Consider the following 14518-nt stretch of genomic DNA (forward strand, 5'->3'; position numbering starts at 1 on the left):
ATCATTCACACAAAATGGTAATTTTTTCCGATGCCTGCCTTGCAAGCCCAAGGTCCCGAGTTTGATCCCTGGTACCAAAAACAAACAAGCTGGGCGTGTGGTGCATGCCTGTAATCCCAGCTCTTGGGAGGCTGAGGCAGGAGGATCGCTGTGAGTGTGAGACCAGCCTGAGCTACATAGTGAGTTCCAGGTCAGTCTCAACTACATAGTGAGACCCTGTCTCAAAAAAAACAAAACAAAACAAAAACAAACAAAATGATAATTTTTCCTTAAATGCTAGAAACATTTTATAGCATTTACACCAAAAGTCTTAAAACGATTTTATGAGCACTAAACATTACTATCAAAAAATATTTTGAAAGCCAGGTGCCGTGGTACTGGCCTGTAATCCCAGCACTTGGGAGGATGAGACAGGAGATCACCTGAGTTCAAAGCTACCCTGGGCTATGTAGTTAGTGTAAGGCAAGCCTGAACTACATAGCAAGACCCTATCTCAAAAAACCCAAAAAGGGCCAGGCATGGTGGTGCACACCTGTAATCCCAGCACCCAGGAGGCTGAGGCAGGAGGATGGCAGTGAGTTCAAGGCAAGCCTGGGCTGCATAGTGAGTTCAGGGCCAACCTGAACTACAAAGGGAGACCCTTCCTCAAAATACCCCTCACCAAAAATTCACAGTATCCTCTGACTCTTAAGATATTTACAATGATTGCTCTGTACCAATATAATCTACACGTCTACATGAGGAAATACTAACCAAAACCTGGCCCCATCATACGAGGTGTCTGGACAGGACAAGTGAGAACAACCGCACACCCGCCTGACCAGCTAGGACAGGTGGGCAGATTGTAACACTCCTAACTCAGCCGGGTGGGGCACTCCAGCCCAGCAGCTACAGACGCTGAGACCAAAAGCCACAGGGACAGCCTACCCAAAAAGCCTTTTCTCCCTAGTCTCTCTGACAACGCTTTGGTGGGCTCTCTAAGAAAGAGTTCCCAGCACCACGTTCACACCACTCATAACTATCCAAGGCCAGTGTACTGGCTGAATGGGCTGTGGCAGGCCATTAACCCTCCGCACACAATACAAAGCTGCTACCTTCTCCCTGGCCCCTACTGCTCCCCCAAACCCATGTAGATGTCTGGAGACTTCCTTAAGCTCAGCGAAGAGGTCCAGAAGAGGTCCAGGAGCCGCATTCTTCCTCTTCCTGCAGAACCCAAATGACCTCCGGCCAGAAGCCTCCCCACAATGGCAAACAATAGTCACGACAAATGCTAATAACGTTAATTGCTCAACCAGGAATTCTGTCAAGTATTTTCCAACAAGGAAGACTTCTGTGAAGTACAAATGCCCATCCCTCAACTCCTCAACGTGTGAAGCCTTTTGCCTCCAAAAAGGCTGGAGACTTTTTCAAAAATCAAGAACATTACTGCTTTCCACCCAAGGTGAATTCAAGACACATAGAACAGATGAGAAGAACAGTCATCAATATCAGATTTTAACATACATAACCCTTGACCCGGTAATTCCAGGAACTCAGCTGACAACACTGTGTATAAGAGCCTGCACTGGACATCATTCTGTCATAGTAAAACACTAAAGACAGGCCAGGCACAGTGGTGCTCACCTGTAATCCCAGCACACGGGAGGCTGAGGCAGGAGGATCGCTGAAAGTTCGAGACCAGCCTGGGCTACATAGTGAGTTCCAGGTCAGTCTCAACTACATAGTGAGACCTTGTCTCAAAAAACAAACAAACAAACAAAAAACCAGTAAAGACAAGTAAATATCCATCAGCAATAGATATGCCAAACCGAGTTGTGACACTCGTTCCTTAATATGCAGCAGCCTTTGTGTTAGTAGAGTAGATCCCAGGAAGAGTGGGAAAGGAACAGCACAACATGCTCTGCCACTGACAGCAATGCCTACATACACATGCTTCTCCACACCTGTAATGAAACACAAGCACGGTACACCAAAAGTCTGAAGACGGGGTGGGGGAAAGAACCACCATTTTCAATGGAAAAGGAAACATGAACACAAAAGCAAAGTTTAACTGTGTGAAGATAGCAGGATGTAAAGTTTTAGTCACACCAAGGAGTCTTAAAAACCCTAAACAGAGGGTTTTCTCTTTCTTGACCTGAAAATTCTAGCTAATTCTGGTCAAACCCTGAGGGTTGTTTTGTGTTATGTTTTGCAATACTGAGAACTGAATCCAGGGTCTTCATTCACTAGCCTTTTTTTTTTTTTTTTTTTTTTTTTGTGCCAGGGATCAAACTCAGGTCCTTACACTTGTGAGGCAGGTGACAGAACCACTGAGCTAAATCCCTGGCCCTATTTTTATTTTTGAGATAGGTCTTACTGAGTTTCTGATTTGCCCAGGCTAGACTCAAAACTTGTGATCCTCCTGCCTCAGTTTCCCAGAAGGCTTGGACTACAGGCATGTACCACCACACTTGGCTCTAGTCTTCTTAATTACTGTATTTATTATTATTTATTATTAGGTCTACTTTTTTTGTTGTTGGGTTTGAGACAGGTTCTCACTATATAGTTGACACTGACCTGGAACTTAGTATGTAACCCAGGCTGGTCTCAAACTCACAGCGATCCTCCTGCCTCAGCCTCCCAAATGCTGGGATTACAGGTGTGTGGCACCATGCCCAGCTGATTTAGGTCTACTTTTATTATAGAGAATATGTAAGGAACTTGAACATTAAAAATCTGAGGCTGGGGCTGGGGATTTAAGTTCAGTGGTTTCACCACCTGCCTTGCAAGCACAAGGGCCCAAGTTCGATCCCAGGTACCAAAACAACAACAACAACAACAAAATTCTTAGGCTGCCAGATATGGTAGTACACAACTGTAATCTCCACACTCTGGGAAGCTGAGGCAGTAGGATCCCAAGTTGGAGGCCAGCTTGGGCAAGTCAGAAACTCAGTAAGATCCTGTCTTAAAATAAAATATAAGAAAAATGCAAATCAAAATTACACTGTGAGCCAGGCATGGTGGCGCACACCTGTAATCCCAGCATTTGGGAGGCTGAGGCAGGAGAATGGCTGTGATTTTTAGACCAGCCTGGGCTAAACTGTGAGTTCCAGCTCAGTCTCCACTACATAGTGAGACCCTGCCTCAAAAAAATAAATAAATAAATTTTAAAAATAAAATAAAACTACACTGTGATACTATCTGAACCAGAAGTTCAAGCCCAGTCTGTGCTACTACATGACTTAGCAAGACCCTGTCTAAAATAAAAAATAAAAAGGGCTAGGCGTGGTGGCACACATCTGTAATTCTAGCACTCAGGAGGGCAGACAGCTGAAGGATCACTACATATTCAAGGCCAGTCTGGGCTACATAGAGACCCTGTCTCAAAAAACAAAAACAATGGCCAGGGATTTAGCTCAGTGATTCCACAGCATGCCTCCAAAGCACAAGGTCCTGAGTTTGATTCCCAATACAAAAAAAAAATATATATACACAAAAGTAGCATATTAAAAAAAGACTGGGGATGCAGTTCAAGGCAAAGGCCCTGGGTTCAAACCCCAGTATCACAAAAACAAAACAAAATAATTAGACCTAATGTTTGCTCTTAGTAAGTAAGTATCCTAAGAAACTCAGAGAATCATAAAAAAAGTGAAAAACATGGGCTTATATGGGAAGGGCTTAAAAAAATCATTTTGTGCTTCCTATCTCCAAGGGCCATTCCTAACTAGCATCTCCACCAGAACACAAGGGCCAGGGCCCAGCTCTGGGGCTGACCCCAGGACTGGACACTGAGTCCAGAACTACACAAGGCCCCCCAGTCTGACCCTGCGGCCAAAGAAGCAATGCTTGTGAGCCTGATGCCGCTGAGCTAGGGTCTGGGGAGGGGAACGCGCGAAGGAGCTGTCTCCCTAACACCACTGACTGCGACATGACAAGGACAGACAGGCCCTGGAAGATGAGGAAAACCAAAGTCCTGGAGTTGATCTCCTTCCAAACTCCCTCATCTTCCTAAGTCCTCCTGCTCCAAAGAAAGACCTTACACGGCGTGCACACCACACATGGACACTCTCCCCCAGTCCACTCAAGCATGGGTCTCTGGGTCTCACAGACACACTACCCCCAACCAGCAACCTGGACATCCTACTCGCTAAGCAAGCAGGCGGCTTACATTGTGTCCTGGACAGTCGAGGCCAGAGGAAGCTCCTATTCCCCCTCCACCGCCTTTCCACCTGGGACTGCAGATCTCCTGCAGCGTCTGCAACAACTGCTGCTCCGCCTGGTGACAGTTCTCAGGACCTCCCAATTCAGACACATACCGAGAAACCTTCATTCTCCTAACTCCAGCACCGAAGAATCCCATTTCAACAGAGTGAAACCTGATGACACCAAAGGCTTTGGAGAATGGGGCCAAGCGGAGGCTAACCTAGAGCCTAGACTGCACTGCTCCCACTCAGCGCTCAGAGCCATCGCCTGTTAGACACTAAGTGACCATACACCTTGGTAACAAGGCGGCACCCCCGCTCCCAAGGTGCAGTTCCATCAGCCCAGTCCTAGAGAATCACAGTCAAATCTAACTGGCAGACACCTGGCCTCAGGAAAGCAGATCCACCAGAAGAGTGTTAATTAGAGAGGTTTGCCTCCCGCACAGAACCAATGTGGCTTGACATAAAAATATCTGACAATTTAGGAATGACTTTTAATAAAACTGAGGGTTATTTAAAGCAGTCTGAAAAAAACTACTTCCCTAGATCAATCAGCACTTAGTACGCTCCATGGATGCTTTTACCTTTCACACCATCTTTTCAAGCAAAGGCAGGTGCAGACAGACTGACCTCCAGCCACAAGAACAGGAGGAAGCAGAGGCAGAGAGTCAAACTCTGAGAGGTCTGCAGAGGGAGGCACAGCACTTCTGCACCCTAAGTCACAGGCAGGACCGTAAGGGCTGCCTTGGCGATGAACACCCTTGTTAAAGAAAACTGTGAACTAAGCAAGGAGAAAACCTAATGTTATGACACACCTGTAATTCCAGATACTCAGAAGGGAGACACAGCAGGAAGAAAAGTTAGAGGTTAGCCTGTCCAATAGAGCAAGGGAAAGCAGCCACCCTAAAAAAATAAATCAATAAATAAATAAGTGGGAGTGGTGGCACCTACCTGTAACCTCAGCACTCTGAGGATGAGGCAGGAGAATCACAAATTCAAATCTAGCCTGAGCAATTTAGTGACTTAGCACTTTGGGCTGGCCCTCAGTGCACAGGCCCTGAGTTCTATCCCCAGTACCTAAAAATAATAATTCAACATTAACATCAACTCATCAACAACTGGAGTGAACTTGAATTTTACACTCTAGATACCTTCTACTCCTTAATCAGACCCTAATCTATGAGAAACAGGCTCCTATCAGAATGAAACATATGGGCCAGATGTGGTGGCAAACACCTGTAATCCCAGCGTTCAAGAGGCTAAGGCCGGAGGATCACTGCAAGTTCCAAGCCAGCCTGGGCTAGCTACACAGTGAATTCAAGGCCAGCCTGAACTCCACAGCAAGACCCTGTCTCAAAAAACAGAAACAAGAGGTATGAAACCTAAAACCACTAGGTCTCAGCACACAGTGTTCTGCTTACCCGTACCTACCAATGACACACCAGGGCATGGAAGCGCAGAACATAACAGGGTGAAGAGACCACCGGTGGGGCGAGCAATCCCAGAGCTCACTCAGAGGCCTGGAGCGTATGCTCAGTGGTAGAGAGCACGGTCAACATGTATGAGGCCCTGGGCTCAATACCCAGTACAAGAAAGAAAAAAAATCTACTCACAGAAGTTACCATCAGCAGCAGCAATTTATGAGGACCTACTCTGAATTACACACTAGGCTTCCAAGTCAAATTGTGAATTTGTTTAATTCAGAAAAACACCATGTGAACTGATTCCCATTTGTGCAATCTGCATCTCATTAGGTGACAGCTGCACTGGAAGGAGCACCGCCACAGGTTAGGGGACTGAGCCACCAACAACGAACGCTCACACACAGTCACCAGTGCATCTGTGCTGTGAGCTTGCCCGTGATGCAGCACGGCACCCTGGACAAGCCCGTTCACGTGAAGGTGTGGGCTGGCACGAACTCCCGCATGCCAAGCTACACACGGAATAAAGCACATTACCCATCATTCAATTTGCTTCCAATCTCTCCCTCCCTCCTCGTGCCCACTATTTCCAGCCTCCCTCGGAGTAGACTACCATTTTCAAAGCAAGGTGAAACGTGGAGCACAGTACCAAGCGTCCAGCACCCACTGCTCTGTGTCCTGGGTCTCAGCAGATGGCTTCCCTTTACCTTCACAGCCCAGGAAGAACTGCTTCAGCCTCTGCTGCAAACATTTCAAAACCAAACAGCCTGGACTAGCCCACTACACTTAAACCGTTTCCACTCAGCTTGACTCAATGAAAGCGTAGCCTTCGAAAGCATCCCTGCACAGCAGAGAAACAAGCCTTGATCAGGCACAGCAAGGCCCAAAGGACGGCCAGCTTCCACCAGGGCTTCATGCCCCACTCCCACTGGAGGGAGCCCCTCCTGAGCAAGGGTGAAGGTCATGGCCTCCCCTGTGAATCCAGACGGCACTGCCCTGCAGCTTCTAAATCCCGTCTGCCTGATGAGCAGGAAGAAGACAGAAGTGATGAGCGGCGCGGCAGGGACAGCTGTAAAGCAGATTTTGTTAAGATAAACAAACCCCTGAAAGAGTAAAATGTGCTGACAAGAGGGAGGGGCTGTGGAGGAGCCAGGTAAACTAACCACCAAGAAGTAGGCACCACGTGCCCCTGGCCCTGAGACCTCACCACGGTACAGGGTACCCAAACCACTCTCAGCAGTGTCCCTTCACCACAACAAGCCACAACCAGCCATAGGCTGAAACAGTACACAGAAATTTCCAGAAACCAACAAATGGTTTTAAATTGCGCACCCATCCCACCAACCCAGGAAGGTGTCTTATCCTTGGTTCATTAGTCACACAGGGTCAAGAACAGAAAGGCTGCAATCCAAATATGCCAAGGTGGAGCCAGCAAAAGCATCCTCCCAGTGAAAACATGAAAGTTTTCAACGGAAAACAGCAATCCCGGCGTCCCCAAGGGTCAGAGAACACACCCTCAGTAGGGGACATGAGAAGCCGGCCCAGGCAGAGCACAGCGGGACAGACGCCCACCTAGCAACTCGCAGAGGCTCACTCAGAGTATGTGTGCGTCCTACCGCTTGAAGCAACTCACAGATACATACTCTTATGCTGGTTAATACGCTTGGCATGGATTTGTGGTATTAATATTAAATATTTGGCCCCGCATAGTCACACACGCCTGCAATCCCAGCACTTGGGAGGCTGAGGCAGAAGGATCGCCACAAGTTCCAGGCCAGCCTGGGCCACAGAGTGAGTTCAAGGCCAGCCTGAACTACATAGCAAGACCCTATCTCTAAATAAACAATTTTCTGCACTCTCAGATCATAAACCTTTCCCAAACCATAAATTTTAAGACTGCTTATCTTTTTCAACCAAATATCAACTAGATATCTCCCTCCCTAACCCCCGGTACCAGGCCCTCACACTAAGACACATCCTTATCTTTTATTTTGAAGCAAGGTCTCCATAGATTGCCCAGGCTGGCCTCAAACTCTCAGCAATCCTCCTGCCTCAGCCCGTCCAGTAGTTGGGATTATAGGTAATGCACCACTGTGCCCAGCTTACACAGATATCTGCTACATACATGGAACCATATAGGAAATACAAAACAAAAGCAGGTTCAAAATCAACCTAAGAGCATATCCAGGCACAGATCTCCATTCTTTTGTCTATACTGCCCCTGGCTTCTGCAAGCCTCCAAATCTCTAATTTCCTTTCTACTTGGAACCAAAACTACTACCTAAGCCTACACTGTATGCTGGCTTCACAAAAGCTCCTTGAGCACAAATATGGACTGTGCTGAAACAAGAGTAGTCACTCACATTCCCCTTGCTGAGCTTGGGTGGGGGGACTCTGACCACAACCTCAGAGGCACTGAGCTTCCTCAAGACCTACCTGGGAACTGGGTAAGTCGCCCGGAGTCAGAGACATCCACATTTGTCAAGCATCCGTGTCCAGAGCAGAATGGCACAAATACATACAGCAGGTATGAAATACACAGCACCTAGGTCCTGCTCCACTGCCCTTCAGTCCCTTCTCTTCTGCCCCTTCTGCCTGTCCTTTACAGCCCTGCTCTCACAATTTGCCCCACCAGGGTGGGGGAGTTAGCTCAGTGGTGCCACCACCTGCCTCACAAGTGCAAGGTCCCGAGTCCAATCCCCGGTATCCAAAAATAATAAATAATAACAGTAAAAATTTGCCCCACCAACCATACTCTGAATCTGAATCAATTTACCACTCCTGTTGACTCACCTGTTAACAAACACCTTGTCTGTCACACAGGCCCTCTTAGCAGAACCTTCTCCACTCACGTGGCTACTCTCAAAATGAAGGACCCTCTACTACCCGAGATGTTCCACCTCCATCTGATTCTGTTTTGTGGTGCCAGGCATTGAACACAGGGTCTCCTCACTGAGCTACATCCCAGCTTTATTTTTTTATTTTGAGACAAGGTTTCTCTAAGTTATCAAGTTCAAATTAACAGTCCTCCTGTCTCAGCCTCCTAACTGGGTTCTGTTAGGTGCACTGTATTCTTTGGTCTCTTTTCTGGCATATTTATTTTCACTGTTCATTTGAATTCAACTATTACTCCTAAAACAAATTTCAATCTTCACCATCGCCTTCTAACTAGCCATTTTACATTTTTCTAGAAAATGGAATTCCTACTTGCTATAATGGTGCTCCTACTAAGAAGCCTTTTTGAATCTGATGCTCAAGAAAAGCAAATGGTGGGGATGAAACATGGAAAAGATGAAACAGCAGCCTCTCTCGAGTCTTCCAAGCCAGCCCATCACATACTCCAGCCACTCGTACTTCCACCTAGCCTGACTGCCATCCAAAACACACACCTTAAACTGTCCCCTGCTCCCACTCAATCCTGGCACCCAGGCTCTGCAGTCTGATGCCAGCCAGGCTGCAGCTTCACCTGCCCTGAGGTCTTACCTGGGCTCCCAGAGTCACACAGACCTAGCAGAGCCCAGCTTTCATCAGCACCACCCCTACACGGAGCTTCCACAGCACTTCCCACAGCAGCAGCCCCCAGACCCAGCCCCACCAGCTCTCCAGAGGCCTTAGACACCTGCCTCTTTTCACAGGACCAAGACATAACGTCACACTGTAGTTCAAAGAACACAGTTCTGCCCTGTCTCAAAGCTGGGCTGTAGCACCTGCATCTCCCATAACAAAGTTTGGCAAACACAGAGCAGCTAATAAACATCTACGCACGAAATCAGTGCACTTGGGGGAACATCACAGCCCAGGCTGGGAAGCCCTCTCCATAAAACATGGAACTCACTCCAGCTGTGAGGACACCAGGCTGCACCTGGAAGAACAGTCAGTCAGGTAAGCCAGAAGACAACGACAAGACAGTGCTTTCCAGCCATGCCCAGCTCACTCACTCGCAAGGATATAAAAAACTATGACTGCAAGATCGGGGATTTAGCCCAGTGGTTCCACCACCTGCCTCACAGCCCAAGTTCCATCCCGGTACCAAAAAAAAAAAAAGCCAAACAAACAAACAAAAAAAACCCAAGACTGCACTGGGGTTCTTCAAAATGCTCCACGTCATGAATAACAAAGGAAAACTGAAGAGCTGCTGGGCAGGAGGCAATGAAAGGACGGCAACTTAGGAGACCCAGTCTCACAATTTAAGAAAGGGCTAGGGCACACACAACTCAGTGATAAATTGCCCGGGTATCAGTGGCAGAGCAGGTGAGACAGAAATGAAGCCTGAGGTTTGGTTGGCAATCATATACCAAACTTACCATTATGACAGTTAACACCAGGAGAACCGGAATGAGAAACACGACACTTTCACAATTTTCTGTATTACTGAAATTATCCCAACCTAATTTGATTGAAAACAAAACCTCATCCAGGACCTGTATTTCCAGCTTGCTCAGTAACCCCAATAACGCCATGCCCAACTGGGTAGGTAGACTCTGGTGAGCTGACACACAAAGTGAAGACAAAGGTGGGAAAGTACTGCTGTCACGGGTGGGGGCCGCAGGGAGTACTCTGGGTTACAAGGAAAAGGGACTAAGGCTACTAAGCAGAGCCAGGAGCAGCCCACATCACCCAGGTGAGCCCAACATAATTACAGGGTCCTTACAAGCAGAAAGGAGCAATAAATGGGTCCGGGACAAGCACAGTTGTTGTAATGGAGGAAGATAGCAAGCCAAGGGATGCAGGCCAACACCAACAAGGCCTCCACGAGGTGCCAGCCCTGCCAACACCTTGACCTGGCCCGGGGAGATCTAATCACCTGATAGAACTGTAGGAGTGTAAACCCTTGCTGCTCGTGGGCTGCACGTGTGGGCATGTCAGAGCAGCAGCAAACCAACAGGAGCAGCCCTGAGAAACTAACAGCTAGCATCTCTCCAGAGGCCAAGGGCCTGCTCCCTTCCACCCTGCACAGCCCCATCGCTGTCTGTTCCCACACATCGCCCACCTACCTACAACCCTCCTCGAGCCAACATATTTGGCAATTCACAAATTATTAAGAAGCCAGCGTGGTGGTGCATGCCTGTAATTCCAACACTCAGAAGGCTGAGGCAGGAGGATCACTGGGAAATTGAGCCATGCTGGGGCAACACAGTGAGTTCATGGCCAGCCTCAACTACATAATGAGACCCTGTCTCAAAAAGCAAAAAATAAGTAAATAAAACCTTAGTGTGTAATAACACTATCCTTATTTTTTCCAAAGACGGTTACAACAGTCTCCTTTAAAAACCAATCACCTGATAAGAACTCATGTTTACCGGAATCATGTCTAATCCCTCTGCAAAAGAAAAACAAAGCTCACAGGTAAATCTCGGTAAGGTTACATCTTCCTAAAATTAATAAAGGAAAGCGCATTATTTTTCTAAGTTTCCTGCTCTAAGATACACGGTACAATTCAAAGACCTCTCTCATACAGCAGGGGGAAAAAATTGTCAATGAATATTAACATATTTAATAGACTCTAAAGAATCTCCAACTTCAGATGGACTATTCAGTCACAAAAAAACTATATACCTAATTTATTTTTATGTGCATAATTTAAATAAGCTAATAAAAAGCACACAATCCTACCATAGAAAAATTCAGTGTCTAAACCCTCCTAGAATCAACCTTGGGGTTGCACAATACTAAGGTAACAATACAAGTTATCAACGTATTTTTAAGATTCCTAAAAGCTGCATTTTAAGATTCCTAAAAGTATGACAGTCACAAGTCCATGGCCAGCCACGGCAACTTAGTAAGAGACTGTCTCAAAACAGAAAGGGCTGGGGGCCAGGGATTTAGCTCAGTGCCACCCAGCCTTCCTTGAAAGTGAAAGGTCCTAGGGGCTGGGGATTTAGCTTGGTGGTTCTGCTGCCTGCCTCACAAGCACAAAGACTCAGTGCGATCCCTGGTGCCAAAAAAAAAAAAAAAAGTTTCAGATTTATTAAGAAAGAGAGGGCCGGGGATTTAGCTCAGTGGTTTGGTTGCCTGCCCTGCAAGCGCAAGGACCTGAGTTCAATCCCCGGTACCAAAAAAAGAGAGAGAGAGAGAGAGAGAGAGAGAGAGAGAGAGAGAGAGAGAGAAAGGTCCTGAGTTCAATCCCAAATACAGGTGCGGGGGAGGGGGACAGAAAGGACTGCATAGTAGTGCAGACCTATAATCTCTGCACTCTGAGAGGCTGAGGCAAGAGAATGGGAGTTTAAACCCAGCCTGGGCAACTTAGTGATTTATCAGGACCCTATCTCAAAATACAATGGACCCTCAAGTTACGACCAGCCTAACACAGAACAACTTGGGTTGTTAGGTAATGAAAGATTAATCTGTCTCTTTGTTATCTAGCATATACCAGGTAAACATCCAGATCTCAGCTGTACTGACTTACAATCAACTTGAGTTTACAACAAGTCCATGGGAACTGATTGAGTTTATAAGTCAAGGGTCAAAATAAAAAGGAGACCCAGGCAAGGTAACACATGACTGTAATCCCAGCGCTCTGGAGGCTGAGGCAGAAGGATCACGAGTTCAAGGCCAGCCTACCCTACAAAGTGACACCCTGTCTAGATAGATGATAGACAGACAAAAAGACAGGGAGATAGATGGGGTCAGGGGGAAGATGTAGCTCAGTGCAAAGGCCCTGGATTCAATTCTTAGTACCACCAGCAAAAAAAAATGCTGGGGGAAGAATCAGTTGCCTAACATGTGTTATTGGTTTAATGCCCAGTACAGGGCTAAAAAGCTGGATTTTTTTTTTTTTTTTTTTTTTTTTTTTTTTTTTTTTTTTTTTTTTTTTTTTTTTTTTTGGTACCAGGGATCAAACTCGAGACTTTGTGCTTGCGAGGCAGACACTGGAACCACTGAGCTAGATCCCCGGCCTTGGATTTTTTATCGCTTAAAAAAGGTTTATTCACATTCTATACATCTTTTAATTAACCAAAGGTATTACTTTTTTTAGAGTTACTTTTTTCAGGGCTGGGGATCTAGCTCAGTGGTTCCACAGCCTGCTTCACAAGTGCAAGGCCCAAGTTTGATCCCTGGTACCAAAAAGAAACATTCTGTCACTGTGGGTTTTTTTTTTTTTTTTGCCTTTTATTTTTACTTCCTGCTTTACAGGATGTAAAACCACATTTAGAAACATGGTGAAGGGGGCTGGGGATGTAGCTCAGTGAGACAGCATGTGCTTGCATGCACCAGGCCCTGGGTTTGATCCCTAACACCGCCCCCCTCCAAAAAAGAGCAGTAAATACTAGGCTGGGAGTGTAGCTCAGTGATAGAACACTTGTGTATAAGGCGCTGGATTTGATCCCCAGACAGGAAAAAAAAAAAAGACAAGGTTTAGTTTCTAGAGAGTAGTAAGCTTTCTCACTGTTTCGGGCTAAGTTTAAACAGGACAGTCATTAGGTCATTATCCTCCAGAGCTAAGGTTGGCTTTGTTTATCCTGCTCCCTACAAACACAGTAGGAAATACACTAATCATAGCTGGCCAAAACCTTATGAAGCTGGGCTCTAGCACATGGCACAGCGTTTGGCCAGCATAATCAAGGCCTTGGGTTCCATACCTAGTACCACAAAAAAACCTATAAACCAAGCACTCTGTGCTTTCCCAATACGTGGAAAGTCATTAACCCACCGAACTGCCCTAGGGAAGGAAGGAGGGATGCTTACCACTAATGTGCCAAGAAGACAGGTCTATTTTTTACATTTTAAATGAAAAATAACCTCTGATAACAAAATTATTAAACACTTGAAAGTTAAATTTCAATTCCATTTGTTTTTATGGGGTTTTGTTTTGGTTTTTTGTTGCTGCTGCTTTTGATTTTGGTTTTTGGTTTTTGAGACAGGGTCTTGCTAAGTAGTCCAGCCTAGCCTTGAACTCACTGTGTAGGCCCAGGCTGGCCTCAAACCTTCAGCCATTCTAAGGTCACTTTTTTCCATGTTCTGGGAACAGCAATCTTGGCCTTGCACATGCTAGACAAGCACTGTACAACTGAACTACAACCCCAGTTCACATTGTTGTCCCTTTTTCTTTGTGCGACAGTCTACCCATGAATTTCAGGGTGGCCTCAAACTTACAGCACTCTTCCTGCCTCACCCTCCTGAGTACTGAGATTACAGGCATGCGCCATCACACCTGGCTGAAGGTTACATTTTTAAGAGTTCAGCAAGTAATAAAAAGAAAAAAATTATAAATTTTACTTAACCTTGACAGAAAAAAATTTTTTTTTTTTGGTGGAGACAGGGTCTCACAATGTAGTGGAGACTGACCTGGAACTCACTATGTAGCCCAGGCTGGTCTAGAACTCAGCTATCCTCCTGCCTCAGCCTCCAGAGTGCTGGGATTATAGGCATGCACCACCATACATGGCTCTTGACAAACTTTTTTATATAAATGGTCAAAATATTTTGTGCTGAGAAAAAGTCAACATTTCAAGTAATAAATAGGTGTACATTGTTTGCTTTATGAGTAGACAAAGATTCTCAGGCTAATAAATAATTTACCACATAGATGCCAGGGCAAAACTAAGCCCCTAGGTCCTGGCTTCAGCCAGCCAAGGAAGAACCCGCCCCTAAGACATTATTCTTCCCAGTCCATGCCCCACTGTGGCCTTGAGAAATACAGGAATGGGTGAAGGCATCAGAGTCCTTCGCAGACCACAGGATTCTCAACCCTTGAAGAGTCTTAGCCAGCCACAAGTGGTAGCACAAGCCTGTAAATGCTGCATTCTGGGAGAGTGAGGCATGAGGATCCCAAATTTGAACCTAGCCTGAGCAACTTAGTAAGACCCTTTCTCAAAATTAAAGAGAGGACCTAGGGCCGGGGATTTAGCTCAGTGGTTCCGTCACCAAGATCCCAAGTTCAATCCCCAGTACCAAAAAGTGGGGGCAGGGAGGGGG

Source organism: Fukomys damarensis, unplaced genomic scaffold (genome assembly GCF_012274545.1).
Source record: "Fukomys damarensis isolate Sample0158 unplaced genomic scaffold, DMR_v1.0_HiC HiC_scaffold_32, whole genome shotgun sequence".
NCBI lineage: Eukaryota > Metazoa > Chordata > Mammalia > Rodentia > Bathyergidae > Fukomys > Fukomys damarensis.